This window comes from Lagopus leucura, unplaced genomic scaffold (genome assembly GCF_019238085.1).
Source record: "Lagopus leucura isolate 7727_CA_CO unplaced genomic scaffold, USGS_WTPT01 Super-Scaffold_797, whole genome shotgun sequence".
NCBI lineage: Eukaryota > Metazoa > Chordata > Aves > Galliformes > Phasianidae > Lagopus > Lagopus leucura.
This window is the reverse complement of record NW_024962259.1, coordinates 300,507-316,129: the sequence shown is the minus strand read 5'-3', so window position 1 is coordinate 316,129 and position 15,623 is coordinate 300,507. Positions and strand designations below refer to the sequence as shown.

The 15,623-nt window shown below is 52.9% G+C and overlaps 1 long non-coding RNA gene across 1 annotated transcript in view; it reads right to left on the bottom strand.

Moving 5' to 3' along the window:
- Positions 1-15,623, bottom strand: part of LOC122176643 — a 37,552-nt gene that overhangs the window by 1,035 nt on the left and 20,894 nt on the right. The gene's annotated exons all lie outside the window — the stretch shown is intronic.

Genomic DNA, 15,623 nt, shown 5'->3' with positions numbered 1-15,623 from the left:
ACTTATCATCTGTTTGCTTTGGACTTCGCAAGGAATATGCCAGCCAGATTGGCACCTCCTGGCCGAGCACTGAGCCCCCCAGAAATACTGCACAGAGATGGGGAACGGCCCCACACCCACAGACAGTCAACTTCGGGGGGAAAGGAGCCGTGCAGCATCTCCAAGTTTGCAAAGAGTCCCTGGCTCTTGTAAATGTGTTAAAAAATAAAACCCTTTAAGAGCTTCCAGATGTTCTGTTTATGTTGTGGTGTTACCCTGCTTGACTCTCGGGAGGCCAATACACAGCCTCAATGAAATCACAGCAGTTGGGGGGGGCTGAACGGGGGGGGGGGAGGTCTGAGCCCTTCTCCTCCTCTTTGCCCCCATTGCAACGTTAACTCCCACGCTGCTGGCAAACACACGGCTAGTGGCTGCAAATCCCCTCCCTGCACCTCCGGGAGCTCTCACATCCATGCACCCCAGTGCATGCCCAAAGATCCAACCTCAGCGTACGCATCCAGCTCTGTAAACCCCAGAGGTTTCCCAAACCCACCCCTGCTGCCATAGCAAAAATGTGACGGGGCAAAAAGATTTGGGCGTAGACACACACGCACACACATCGACGTTGTGTGCCCACAGCCCGGCGCTGCACTCTTTGCACAGGGCGTTGCAGGGATGGAGAGCTGCTTTTGAAGTTCCCGCGAGCGAGCGGCGTGGTTGGCAGCAATCAAAGCACCATAAAACAACGCTATCGCAGCTGTGTGCGTATGCTCTGATGTGTTATCAGCCTGGCCCCGGCCAGGACAGGGGAGGAGGGCACTTGTTTGTGCGGCTCATTTGAAAAGGTGTTAGCAACCCGAGATCAAAGGCGCTTCCTGATGCGCTCCGCTTCCCTGCAAGGGCGCTGGCCGGCGCTGCTGGGGACACTGCAGGATGGAGACACTGCAGGATGAGGACATGGGATGGGAACACTGAGGAATGGAGACATGGCGGGATGGAGACGCCGTGGCATGGGGACGCTGCAGATCACATTTCCTGCCCTGGCTGCTGCTGTAGGATGTCCTCCTATCCTGTTCTCTGGCCCATTGCGATTTCAGCTTGTCCTCCCCACGCAGACTGCTGGCATCCTTGGCAATGCAGCCCAGCTGCCACCCCACAGGTGCCCTCATTTCACTAGGCACAGTAGGACAGTGCTTCACTTTGTCCCCATGACACCCTCTGCCGAAGGCCCATCCATCCTCCCCATACCTTGGGGATATGACCAAACCCACCCACAACTCACCTCCCCCTGTCCCCACCATCTGCACATCCTCCAGCATGAACCCCACAGAGGACCACATTCCAGGTGCAGTTTCCCTTACCCCAAACCGCTGCCTCCCACAGCCCCCACGCTCCCCAACCCAGCAGCATCTGCTTCCCCAGCCCTTGCTGTTCCAGCCACAGGAGGACACACAGCAGCACACATTGGCCACCCACCGCGAGCCCTATGCTCCTCCAGCCCCCGCCTTGTTTTTCTCCTCTCTGTGAGCCCACTAAAACCCCAGAGAGCAGAGATGTCCAGCACTGAGCAAGGGCACTGGGCTGCCTCCGCACTCAGCAGCTGCCCGGGGAAGGCAGCACATCCATCCAGAGCAAACAGGAGGCACTGAGAGTGCAGTTTGATGACAATCAGATGCGCATTTCTGCATGGGGAGCTGCCTCCTGCCCTGTACCCCCTGCCACGGGCTTGCAAGGAGCCGAGCAAAGCGTAGGAACAAAAATGAGGCTTTTGGCTACGGAGGATGAGAGCATCGCGTCTACAGACATCTTGAGCACAAACTGTGTAGGCAGCGAAGCCAAACAGGAAAGGAAACCAACAGACAGGGAAACGATTCTGGCAGCGCTTGCGTTATGGCTCACTCGGCTCTCATCAGCTGGAAATACCTCCGTGCTGCTCCCTCCGCCTGTCCCTCCTGCAGACCCCTTGCCCTGCTCAGACATGCCCCAGTTCTGCTTTTATTGCTGAAACACTTCCCATCCTATGGGTTGGACTTAGAAAAATGCAGCTGGAGAGCTAGATCCTGTTTGCAGCAACTGGTCCCAGCACACCCAGTACCTCCTCACACTGGGTCCTGCATGCACGCCCAGGCAGAGCTCAGCCTGAACCCAAACCTCTGCAAAGAGAAAGGAAAGATCAACAGTTTGTGGATCTGCAGAGGGGAACAGAGCTTTGGCATGGGAAAGGAGCTGCAAGGAGCTGGGCTTGTACCAATCGGACCTGCAGACCTGCACACACAGCTGGCCTTCAAAGCACGGAGGTGGTGGACATGGAGCAGTGCAAAAAGCTTGTGCTGTAACTCCCGCAGCCCAGCGGAAGGCGATTTGATACCAGCCTGAAAGCAATCCGCAGTTGAGAGATGCAGATTTATTCACATGCCCCAACGTGCTTAATGACCAAAGTGCTCTTCAGTGAACCCAGCAATGGATTGTAAAATAAAGTCGTTGCGGCAAGTGGATTAAAGGAAAAAAAGCAAAAGATCTGAGAGATGAAACAGAGCCGGTGAGTCACGGCTCTGCCAGCACATGGTGCCCTCCCAGGCTCTGCCAGCACTGGTGACAGCACAGCCTACTGCCACCCCGTGTCCCCAACACCAGCAACCCCACAGAACATCATAGAAGGATGAAAGCCCATCACTCCCTGGTGCTGCCAAGGAACCTGTCCTGTGTTCTCTGCTCATTTGCATGTGTTCCATCTGGAGAGGGGATAACTGCAGCTCTGCCTGGCCACGTGCTTCCCCTGCTGGACGTCCATCCACCTCCCATCCCACCTCCTCACACATCTCTTGGAGCATCTCATTGCCCTGTGGCTTTGCTGTCAACTCCATTGGAGCAGCTTTTTGACAATGCTGCAAAGCAAATGCATGCTCTTGTTAAGCACCAGACTCCATTGTAAGAGCCAATCTCAATCTCAGATTCTGTCCAGAGAGATTACCTTCATTTACAGACCTAAGTATCAGACACCAAAACCTTGCCGAAATCCCAGAAGGCTTCAGGTGCCATTAAAACTCCTTCAGCTAAAGGAAGTGAAGCCACTCTGTTCCCATGCCGCCCTTTCTGGTAACGTGTTAATAAATAACAGCATCCCAGACAGGTGCTGTCAGCCTTGCCACAGAGCTGCTGCTGGGACAGCACTGAGTCACTGACCTGACACAGTGCAGATAGCCATGAATCACGGGCAGACAGTGCCTGGAACCAAACATATGCTCACATATGCTCATGGCTGCAGGGCGCTCCTCCCTAACCCAGGGCTGAGCAGAGCAGGATGCTCAGCACTGCACTGCAGGGGTCAGGATGCACGAGAGCCCCTTGTTCTAGGGCTGGGAACCCCAAAGAGAGCAAAGGGTGTTCGCTGTTTACATCAAGAGCTTGGTGTAAGATCCTGCACGCCCAAAATATTCACAGCATTCAGATGCAGCAGCCACAAGTTGCAGAAAGCACCTTCATCTGTTTCCAGCGTGGCAGCAACCCGCTGGTCTCAAATCTGAGGAACGAAAGGGAATGGCTGCGGCTGCAGTGTGTCCCACAAAGTACAGCTCCTCAAGGGGGGATGCTCTCCGTGCCACTGGGGGCATCACAGCCCAAACATCACCACAGCCATAGACACTCACCCCTAAAACAAGTGAGACTGGAAACATCCCTTCGACCATCCCCAATAGAAATTCCTTCAGCGCACCCACCTCCACCTGCTGTGTGTGTGGGATGAGGGGGCCTCCACCTCTGTCTGGCCCTGGTAATTCTTTCAAGCAATGACACTCTTTAAAGTGTCACATTAAGACTGACAGGCAGATGAAAGAATGAAGAAAGTCCTATCCTCCTTCATTTTTGGTGGTAAGCAAAACTGAGGCTTGGAAAACACGCTCCCAGGAGGGGCTGGAGGTTTCCTGCAGGTTCTGGCACCCGATGACAGCTCTGACTCCTTTATTAAAAGCATCCCCAAAGTGATAACCCTCTGACAGACTGACAGCAGCAGCACGGTGTTACCGGGCCATGAACTTTGTTTGCCTCCCTGCATTTTTGCTTCTGCTGCTGGGACTCCAGCATTCCCCCACCGCAGGCAGGAATCAAGCAGCTGTCTTTGCTTTCTGCCTTTCCCTGATGATCCCACTCAACTCCTGGGTTCTACCCAATGAGCTGGAGGCTCAGACACATAGGAAGAAACAGAGGGGCTGCTGGCCAGGCCAGCTCAGACAGGACAGCACGGCAAAACCAGCCCGGGTGCATTAATGCCATTCCCAAAGCGGACTGGGGTTTATTGGGGTTACTGGTTCTGCATGAAGGAGAGTGGAGAGCTGGGCTCTCCGTACCTGCAAACGTCCTCCAGTTCTGCAGCACCTCCTGCCTGCAAGCAAAGGCGAGCAGGGATGTGTTCCCAGGATAAAAGGATTAAAGGAGTATCCATTCTTATCCTCACACCCTCAGCCTATTCCTCACCCTGTCAATGGAGCATAAGGGTAAGAAAGGTGCAGCAAATCCTACTCACTTGGGCTCAGCCAGGGCAGCCCCAGTCCTCACACCGGGGTCAGGCTGCTTTCTGCAAAGCTTTGCCCCAGAGAGCATCCCCAAACACAGGTGGCAAAGCACCCACACTGAGCCCAGCCTGTGCCAGAGACAGGATCTGTTCCACCAGCCCCATTTCCCTGACAGTATGACCATGCTACACATTCGTTTTGCAACCTTGAGCTGCTCTCTACCCCCAGGGATTATCAACATAAGCAGCGTTTTTTCCTGTGCTGACCCAAAGCTGATTAGTTCTCTGTGTTCCCCTTCCTTCTGCAAGGAAATACAAGGATATTGGGCACCGACAAAGTGTGACAGGGTGGGCACAGCGGGGCCACAACCACAGAACACAGCCTCATCCGAGAGCCCTGGTACAATGCAGCCCTCTCCCAGGCACCCTCAGTCACAGCAGCAAGCAGTATGCTGAGCATCAGGGCTGTGCTTTGAGGGAGAAACTGGGCAGGCTGCAAAACTGCAGCTCTTGGGGACCCCCCAGGACTCCTGCAGGGCAACAGGAAAACCCACCACACACCCATCCCTATAAAATGGTAACTATGCAACTTGCTGCAGTAAATCAGCATGGCAGAATGCTGCGTAATTCACACAGTGGGCTTCAACTCTGGATCAAGGGGTAAAATTACCTGTGAGCTGCAGTGAGATGGTATCGCAGGTCAGGATTAGGACTGCTGCTGACACAGGCTGGCATGCTGCAGAGCTGCCCTCAGTCCTGTGTTGGCCTTTGGAGAAGATGGGCAGATGCCTCTGAGCAGGAAAGTGGAGAGCAACAACACAAAATTCCTCATGTGCATAACTCAGCACAGAGCTCTGAACCATGGACACACCACTCTTTGGTTTTCAAGTAGTAAGGCATCAAAATTGGGGTGTTTTTTGTTTGCTTGTTTTTTTTATTACTAAGTTTAAATAAAACTTCCCTGTAAGAGGAATGAAAAATGGCCATAAAACAATGGGGCCCTGCAGTTCTCAGCTGAGAATCCCCATTGGGAGCAATGGTCACCTCTGCTGTCACAAAACCACTGCGGCATCACACACACAGTGCTGCAGAGCGCAGGGATCAACCCAAGCAGCAGCCAGCAAAAGGCATCACCCAGCCCCTTGCAAACCTTGTCGCATTCATACCAGGTCAACTTCTGGCATTTCTCACATCCTTTTTGATCTCTGCATCTTGCTTTTAACCCAGCTATCCAGGTTTAGCACAGCCCTGATGCACAGCATCACATCTCTCCCAGGCAACGCGAGGTGGTGATGGCTGGTGGCCACAGCCAACCCCGCACTTGCCCTGCACTGGCTGTGGTCTTCTTTCTTTTAGTGCTCCAGAACTCAGCCCTAGGACTGGGAACACTTATGGAACTGGGAATGATTACAGCACATTTGATGACCCCGGGGACTTTGTATGTCCCCACAGAGCATTCCCAGCAGAAGGCAAAGCACAGGGATGGGGCTGCGCCGGTGACCTCCCAGCAGAGCCATTCCTACAACCAGGCAGGAATTTTATTGTATTTTATTTAATCTGTTTCTCGCTTGGAAAACTCCAATTGGTTGAAACTTCAACTTTACGCAGGATTATAGAAATGTAGGTCAGGAAGAAATTGTCCAAGTGAAAAGCTCCTTGTAACTCACTCTCCCCAGCACCCCAGCTTGCTGCTGGACACAGGGCTTTGTACCATTTCTATGTATGCCCCAGTGATTCCAGGTGATTTCCATACCTGTATGGCTGGGTACCAATGGAGCCTAAGCACCAACATCTTCCTTTCATTGCTGCTCAACACCATAGATGCACAAAGACGGATTTCTAGAGAAAATCCACCTTCCAGAATGGATGATTTACCCATGAGAGGAACTCAGGCTGCCCCCAACCCTCTCCCTGCTGCTGCCCACCAGAGCCAGGGGAACCACTGATCCCTTTTCAACACCTCCCAGCACTGTAGCAGTAATTTATGGGGCTCATTTCAGCGCTGTGCTCAGCGCCCACCACGCAGGCACCCGCACCAGGCACTGAGCTCACCACAGCGCAACACGGCCACGCTCTGCAGCTTTATGTTTGTTTGCTTTAATTGAGAAAGGACCGAGGGAAAAGAAAAAAAAAAAAAAAGTCTGAAAAAAAGAGGGGAGAAAAAAAAAAAAAGCCAACAAAAAACCTTCTTTCAACCCCCTGGTTTCATTTTTCAGGTGTCTTGATTTATTAATCAGCCCATTCCCATTTAATAGGCTCTCCTTCGCCGGAGCACCAGCACAACCCCAGTTCCTGCAGCTGCCAACCCATCCCCAGCCCTGCACATCCCTGCCTGGCAGGCAGCTCCCAGCTCTTTTCTCCAGTTCTCAGCGAGCTCACAGTGCGGGCAGATGTCAAGTTTCCAAGAAAGATATTTTCATGTAATACTGGGAGGATCACAGGCACTAAATATGATTTCATTTTTAAAGCCACACTCACTTTGGCGTTGTTTTAAAACCCATCCTCTTTCCTCAGAGAGGAAATAGCACCAGCGCTCCAAGAAACCCAAACAAGTGATCTGCACTCATAATGCTCCAAGAGACCAAGGGTTGATGTTCACCCGACGCTCACAAGCATCACGACAAACCCCACTGAATGTGCCACAACGTCACACTCACTTTCTCCTATGCACAGCCACGTGGAGCTGAGTCTGATGTTATGATTCAAGGCGTGAGACCATCACAAGCAATCATCCCCCAGCAACCAATTGCAGCTCTTGGGTACCCCCATCTGCCCAGTCTTCCTCCCACCACCCTCCTCCTTCCTACCTCCCATGCCCTGGGCATGATCCAGGGCACAGTGCCCACAAGGAGAACTCCCAGTGGATGAGATCAACATCTCATTTAATTAAATTCTGCCTTCTAGATCAAGCACTCAGCCCAGCCCCAGCATACTGGGTTTGGACTCCCAGGGAGGACACAGATGCTGGAGGTTGACCCAATTTTCAGGAGGGCTCTTGGACGAGACTGAGAACTTTGGGTCCACATGCTTTACTGGTGCTGATCCACAACCCAGTAACCCATCCCATGGGGGGAACAGACCTCACAGTCCCAAGCCTAGATCTGCACCAGGCAGTCCGTTTGTCACACTGCTGCACCCCACATGTGCTCCCCCTGCCCACTGGCACAACTACCCCAGTTCAGATAGAGTAGAGCTGCTTGCAGCCACATTTTTCATCAGCACAGCAAGCAAAGCAGGCTTGGTCTCTCAACAACTAGGGCTCTTTTAAATAATAATCTATATATGTGTGTTTATATATATATATATATATATGTATCAGTCTAGCTATGCTGCTGGCTAGGCCCCAGATGACTGCGACCAGGGCCAATCCCCAGGATAAACACAGCCTACCTGGGTTTATAAGTGCCAGAAGCATGCAGGCACCATGCGTGATCTCTTATACAAACAGCACTGCAAAAACAGCCCTGAGCACTGTAGGAACACTTGTAGTACGCACTGTACACGAGATGAAGTGTTTGGGAACATTACTGCAACGTATCCCAGAGGTAGATGCTTCCCCCCTCTCCTGCCCCATGCATCAGCCTTAAAGACTTGGAGCAGATCTCCCTGCTGGCCACAAGAATGATGCTCAGTGCCCAGAGGATGCTAGACTGCAGCTCAGGATCACATTTACCAGGGCAGGGGTGCATGGTACAAATCATGCTGGGCAGGCACAGAGCTGGGATGCAGTGGAACAGGCAGACTCAGAACTCTGAGGAAGGGAAGAGATGCAGAAAAAGCTCTGATATGGCCCAAAGCTATGGGAGAACCTGGCCACGCACAAGGAGTAGATGTTCTGTGTCCTTACTTGTGGGACAGACATTTCCAGCTTCAGCATCACTGAGTTCTGTGTTTTCTTCCCCAAGAGAAAACACAAAACCCACACACAGGTGGGACAATTCAGGCTGCACTCATCTTTTTGCCTCCACTTATTTCAAAGCCCTGCACCTCCTCACCCTTTCTCATTCTAACCCCTCATTTATAAGGCAGGGTTAAAGAAGAGCATGCACTGCGGGGCTCAGCCCCCCTCCCCACTCCTTCCAGCATGGATTTGGAGACCGTGGGCTCTCCAGATTTAATCTCCAAGACAAACATTGTGGGGCTGGAGCTTGCTCCTTTTGCACTTCAACCACAGATAGGAAGCAGCAGCAGGCAGGCTCACACCTGTGCCCACCCCACCCTGCAGCAGCATTACAACCCCTCATCCTTCCATGCACCAAGTGCCAGCTTTGCAGTGGATCTGTAACGGATGGCTTGGGGTGAGCAGAAATTATACCATCACTGAGGTTGGAGAAGATCACTAAGATCCCCAAGTCCAACCCCAACCCATCCCCACCATCCCCATAACCATGTCCCACACCTTCATGGATGGAACACCTCTGGGGATGGTGACGTCTGATCAGAGCCTGTGGTTTTTGTGTGCTGTTCAAAGGCTCCGAACCATCCTGACAAACACAAAAATCTCCTTTCAGATCAGGATGTGCTAAGGAACATATCTCAGAGAGGCGGTTAACACCTGGACTCTTGTTCAGAGGGGAGGAAGGAAAGGGTCTCCAGGCTATTTGGCAGCAGGAACCTTCCAGTAAACACTTATCTCACATCTTACGTTTCGGTCGGAAGTCAAAAGATTTGGTTCATTTTCCACCGGGAATGGGAGAGCTGAGCTGCCAGGGGGAGGAGCAGCCAGCCCTGTCCCAGGGCCCTGCCTGATGTCAGCCTGATTCAGCCCTCTGCACACCACTTTTGGGGATGTTTGACTCATTTCACTGCTGGGAAATGTATTTTCACCCGACACAGTGGGAATGAAGCAACCGTGCTCCATAATACCTCAACCAGGAGAGCTCACAGCCTCACGAACAGGAGGTCAGATTGGCCCCAAAGGGGCTGAAAACCTCGAGATCAGCCCATCCAGGAACCCGCAGCCCCCACCCTACGCCCAGCTATAAAACTGCCTTCTGAAGATGATGCACGGATTAATTGCACATACATAGCAATGCTTTCATGAAGAAAGTTATTATCTAAAAACGGTGGGAGCAATAAAAATATAAATAGGCGTAGAGGCACCGCAAAACGATGCCATTTTGAGTGCATTTATTTTTTCCTTTCGATCTGCGGGGTGGTATTTAAAGATGAAGGGAGGAGAAGGAATACACGCTGCTCTGTCCCAACCCCACAGAGCTCTGGTGGTCTCCCAGAGGCAGCCGGGGGTTCTGGGTCCCCGCTTTAACAACCTCTGTGCACCTTTCATGTGCCACCCCACTGCCATCCATCACAAATTCCATCCCAGCTGCAGCCTGCAGGCGGTGCCCACCACCCCCCTCCCCGTGCAGAAGAGTTTCTCAATATTTGCCTTTGCCATATCAAAAGGTGTCCACAGCCCAATTCCTGCGGTACGCAGCAGCTCGCTGGTGGTCCCTAAATAAGCCTCCAGATGAGCTCACACCAAACATCCTCAGGTCCTCGCAGGCAGCCTCCGTGCTGACCACAGCAACCTTCAAACAAGCCCTGGGAACAGGAGAGGCACAGTTCCCTTCACCACCATCCTCCTCCCGCAGGGTCCACCCAAGGGGGACGTTCCTCAAAGTAAACTCAGTGTTCTTGGGGTTGGCCCAAAATCCGAGCCAGCCAGGACAGACAGACGCTGGGAAGGCAACCAGGAGGGAGAGGAAGAAAACCCACAAGCCCCTCTGCATCATCCAAGTCACGAGCCGTGGCTCCATGATGGGGAAGAGGATTTTTCCTGGATTGTACGACTCTGTTCGCATCTCCAGAGACGCACGAGGTGGACAAAGGTGACTGTGTCCCTTGTTCCCCCTTTCTCTCCTCTCCAAGAAAGCCTGAAGAGAGAAACAGGGACAAACCCTAGCATATGCCCTTGTGACATGCTCCAAGCCCTGCCCAGCAAATGCATCCAATGCCCCAGTGCAGTGTGAGGACAGTGAGGTGCCTCCTGAGGACACCTGGCTTCATGGACCAAGCAGCTCTAATGTGCTTTCTCCTCTTTGGGAGAGCCATCCACACCCCCAGGCTCTGGGATGGATGGATTTGGGAAGGTGACATCAGCTATGTGCCCTGCAGCCACAATGTCACTGCACTGTGATGCATCAGGTCGGTGAGCAGGGCAGCAGCCATATGGCCCAGAAACCTTCAGACTTTTATTGCACACCAGTTAATTACTGCTGGAAAAGCCATCGGCAGAGCCTGCAAAGCCATTCACCTCTGTTTATTCTGGCATGGGGGAAAGTGGCTGGGGCCACCATGCAGCCTGCCATGGGCAGAACATGGGGCACAGGGACCCTGCAACGCCGCACAGCACAGAGCCACCTGTGCCATGGGGACAGCTGTGTCCCCTCACACCAATGCTCCTGTCACCAAATTCCCCATGTCTTCACTGGAGCAAGGGATAAATCTTCTTCCTGTCATATGAAGCAGCAGTATCCAATGCAGCATTACTCAGATGGGGAAAGCAAGGCAGACACAGAGAGAGGCTTAGCTCTGCCACAGATGTGGGATGCAGTGGCAGCTCGGCAGCCCTGCATGCTGTGGCTGTGTTGTCCCCAAGTAATGGATTTACCTGACCCCAACTTCAAGCAGTCAGACAGCTCTGCTCACCAGAGCACACAGCCCAATCCCTCACATGAGAACAACAATAATAACGACTCATTAATTAAATGCTACAACTTGCCTGAGAGCTGCAGCAGCCCCATGCATACTTGTGTGCCCTTGGCCACGCTCCTGCTCCCCAGTGCAGCTGCACTCTCTGTCCAACCCTCCACTTTCTGTCCAACAGGTTCTCCTCCATATTTTTGTTTCTGGGAGGATTATCATGACGGCAATCTCCAGGTGACAGCGTGGCAGAAATCCCACCTGCCTCCCCGCACACTGCTCCTCTGCAAGGGGACCATGCAGCTGCCCCAGTCCTACGCAGGACCAATGAGGAATTAAGCAAATCTCTTGCCTATAGACAGCATTCACCTGCTTGCTGAAGTCAGAGGCTTTTCTAAGGGCAAGAGAGCAGCAGAACGAGCTGCTTGTTGCATTTAAAGTCTCTGGAACCGATGAGCCGGGAAACAAAAGTTGCTGCACCAGACAGAGGGGACAGCTCTACAGTCTCCAAACATCTGCTTTGCAACACCCAGGAGCCCAATTTGGCTGCCAACTTCGAGCTGGGAGCACTGGGGTTCTTAAAGGCACTGCATCCTCCAAAGAGAGCACTGCTCAGAGCAGACCCATGGTTCCCAGCACCAGCACCACTGCAGTGTCAGTACTGTCCCATGTGTCCCCAGAGTCCTCTCCATCCCTGCAGAAGCATAGCAATTGCCCTGAGCTGGTGATGTGCAATGAGATCTGCTGCCCTTCTGACACGAGCATCTGCCCAACTAGCTGTCATCACTCCGAACTCAGAGGAAACTCCAGTCTGGGAGGCAGAAGGACCCACGAGAGGCTCCCCAGCTCCCTGCACACACAGTATGGGGCACTGAGGACCCAGAATATCCCACCGCCCTCAAGAGTCTGGATTTTGGTCCTGCTCCTTCCTGGCTTGGAGACAGTGCAGAGATGGAGCTGCAGATCCAGGCACTTTCCCTCCTCACCTCAGGGAACACGCATGGATTTTAAAGCTTCCTGCCAAGTATCAATTGTGCAGATGTTGAGTTCTTGGCAGGGACCACGTGTGTGCTCCCTGAGGTCATAAGGAAACCTCTCCAGAGCACAGGCTCTGGCTGAACACGTTTCTGAAGCCCTGTAACCACACAACAGGCTTCCAACACAGTCCCTGGAAGCGAAGCCATGCATAGGAGCAACCCCCTGGACAAAGCAGGCTCTTTTCCGTCTATGGGATTTCCGTCTTGCCACACTTAGTTTTCCAAAGGTGGACACCACCAAGATGGCCTTGGTGCTGGCCCCACACGAGCAGGGATGACACTGAGCCACAGCATCACCTCCGGGATCCAGCAACTGCACTGAGCCTCACTCAGCAGCACAGAACCTCCCAGGCAACAACCCACAGGAGCACATCCACTGCATCACTGCCACCAGCATCTGCCAGAGCCACCCCACGGAGAGCCCCAGAGCCATCAAAAGGACAGAACCCGCAGCTCTCAACCTGCCAGCCCCTTGGCAAGCTCCTCCCAAGGCATCCTGTTCTCTGCTTGGCTTGGGAATTCCAGGAACATCTGCACGCGCCTCTCACCCAGCCCCACAGCTACATGTCTGTACCTGTGGTGTGGGATGCACTCCTCACCTGACTCAGGCAGCAAACCCTACCATACACCACACGCTGCCCACCTGGCTGCTGCAGCATTGTGTTCCCAACCAGCCCCCTTTGGCAATTAAATCATTTAGCTAAGTTTTAGCCACCGTGCCCCCTAAAACAGAGAGCAAACATCTGGAGCAGCAGAAGGGGGCACACGCATGCTTTTCCTTTCCATCACCTGAACGGATCTTGTTCTCTCCAAGTCCATAATCAGTGAAAATATTTGCATCACCTCCTGATCACTACTGAGGAATGCAAGCATTGCAGATGCTCAGCAGATGGATGCCGCCTCAACAAACATCCCACAAGTCACTCCAGTGGGATGCATGGGATGCTCACAGTTCCTGCTCCAGTCAGATCACGGATTTCCCCAAGCAAATCTGGAAAATGCCACAAACCCCACCCTGAGCACTTCATCGTGTGATGGACAAGGGCTCTGCAAGTCACCTGCTGACAGACCTGGGAAACGCTCTACTCTCCATGGCAGCCCTCTGTTCTACTCCTCCTCCCCCATCTCCAAGAGCTCCAGCAGCTTTCTAGGTGGGAAAAAGCTCCCTGCAGAGGTGCTGATGGGAAAGGGGCCTGGATGGGGCCAAGGAGGAGAAACAGCTGCCGTCACCCATGGCAAACAGACCTGGCAGCGCTGTGTTTTCCCAGCGCCTGCTGGAGTTTTATGGCAGGGCCAAGCTTACCTGGCATCTGGAGGAAGAATAATAAACCCCTGTTAGTGGTGTGCTGGGTGTGTGGGATGGTGGGGAAAGCAGATCCCAAACCCACACATCCAATGATCTGCGCACAGTCCTGCAGACACCGCTGGGACTGCACAGCAGCACCGTGGAGAGGCTCAGAAGCCCGTTCCAATTCCATCTGGAGTTCAGGGCTGGACTCTCCTACTCTTCCCTGCACCACAGCCCCACCTGACCCCTGTATCTCCCTGCAGCGCCCAGCAGGGTGCAGGGGAAGGCAGGACTTCATAACTGTGAGCTGCGCTCCTTCATCTAATCCATACACATCCCAACACCATTCCTTCCTGTGGAGGCTTTCCAACCTTCATAGCCTTCGAGAAAACTTTACAACAGATGCCCTACACCACTTTGCCACCTTCATTCCCGGCATCATGGCCCAAGAACTGCATTAAAACATCCCAGCCCTTTTGTCCTTCCCACCCACCTCCTGCTCCATCACACACACACACATCACTTCATCTTGGTATTAGGAAACATTTCTTCTCCACAAGAGTGGCTGGGCACTGGCACAGCTGCCCAGGGAGTGAGGGAATCCCGTTCCTGAAAATGTTCCAGAACTGCAGAAATGTGGCACTGATGGACGTGGTTATGGGCATGGTGGGATGGGTTGGGGACCTCAGAGGTCTTTTCTAACCTTAATGACTCTATGATCTCTGCTTTGGGGCAGGAAAAAGCTGAACTGCAGAGGTTCCCTTGTGCACTCCCCAAGCCCACATCCAATGTGCTGACATCAAACAGAACACCCACTGGCCTTCCCCACAATCTGAGAAGCTGTGGGGAATTTGGAGTCCCTTAGGGATCACATTAGGAAGGAAAATGCCTATGTGAGATAATGCATGCTACAAGTACAGCCCCATCCCTTCAGAAGGGCCCAGCATGGATGTGCTGCCCCCCCCCCTGCACTGCAAAGCAACCCTATAACCTCCCTCTGCCCCACTGCTCTCCGCTGGCAGCAGCTCAGCGCAGTGCTTTGGCACCAAGACCCCCACCCCGGAGATAGTGTGAATGGGGCTAAAAACTGCTGGTGGGAAAAAAATATATCTATAAAAAAAAAAACACCAACAAAAATTGGTACCAACCCAAAAGTTTTGAGGCAGAACACTGATGGGCTGTGAGCGACTGCTGCAAAGCAAACACCTGCAGGTGATGGGGGGGACCCGCCATCCGTGTGCTTAGACAGATGCCCCTTGATGCCATACTGTTGCACCCCCAGGCACTCAAAGACCTGACATCCATGTTTTCTATGCACTTTACATGGCTGTTGAGAGTGGTTTCATGCGAGCAGCAGTTCCCCTGTGTTTATTTTAGCACTGTAGCAAAGCTGAGCTTTAAAAGGACTGACTGTTTTTGGTGGCTCCAACTCGAAATTCTGTTTAGCAGAAAAGAAGGGGAAAAATAAAACGAGGGAAGAAGGGGAAGAAAAAGGTTTGGGCGAAACTTAAGAAGTCCCATAAACTTTGCTGAGTGCCATAGAACATCCCCTCCAGCAGAGCTGCCAAGGGAATGAACAGACCCCGTTATTATTAAGCACAATCAGGCCCTGCAGAAATCTCCTATGCAAACTGCAAGGGCTCAACAAGGTGTAATGCTAAAAGCACAGCAGCAGCACAGGCTGCCAGGACAGCACCTATGCTCCCCTTGGGAAGAGATGCTGGGTGAAGCCAATGGGACTGACATGAGCCCAGGAGCCAGGACATGGCATGCACTGAGCACCTTCCCAGCATTGAAAGGAACCCTGGGGCAAACAGCACACAGCAGTGGCTCAGCACAACCTGCACTGAAGCCACCCCTGTCCCCATTGTATCCCCATACCACGTCCCACTGCTGAGCAGGATGCAGAGCCTCCAGTTGGGATGCCAGGGGAAAGGGGATGAAAGGCAAGAGAAACTCTGATTAATTGAAAAACCACAGCCAGGCCATGTTTGCCTAAGATTATCCAGAGGAATGCAAGTCTCCTTCACAGCGCGTTTATTTGCTCAAAACAAAAGTGAATAGAGTGAACTTTGGGTGGGAGAGGAAAGGGGAAATAGAAGATTCATAGGGCCTGGATTGAGGACTGGAGTGGGTGCAGACTCTCAGCCCATCTCCACAGCTCAAC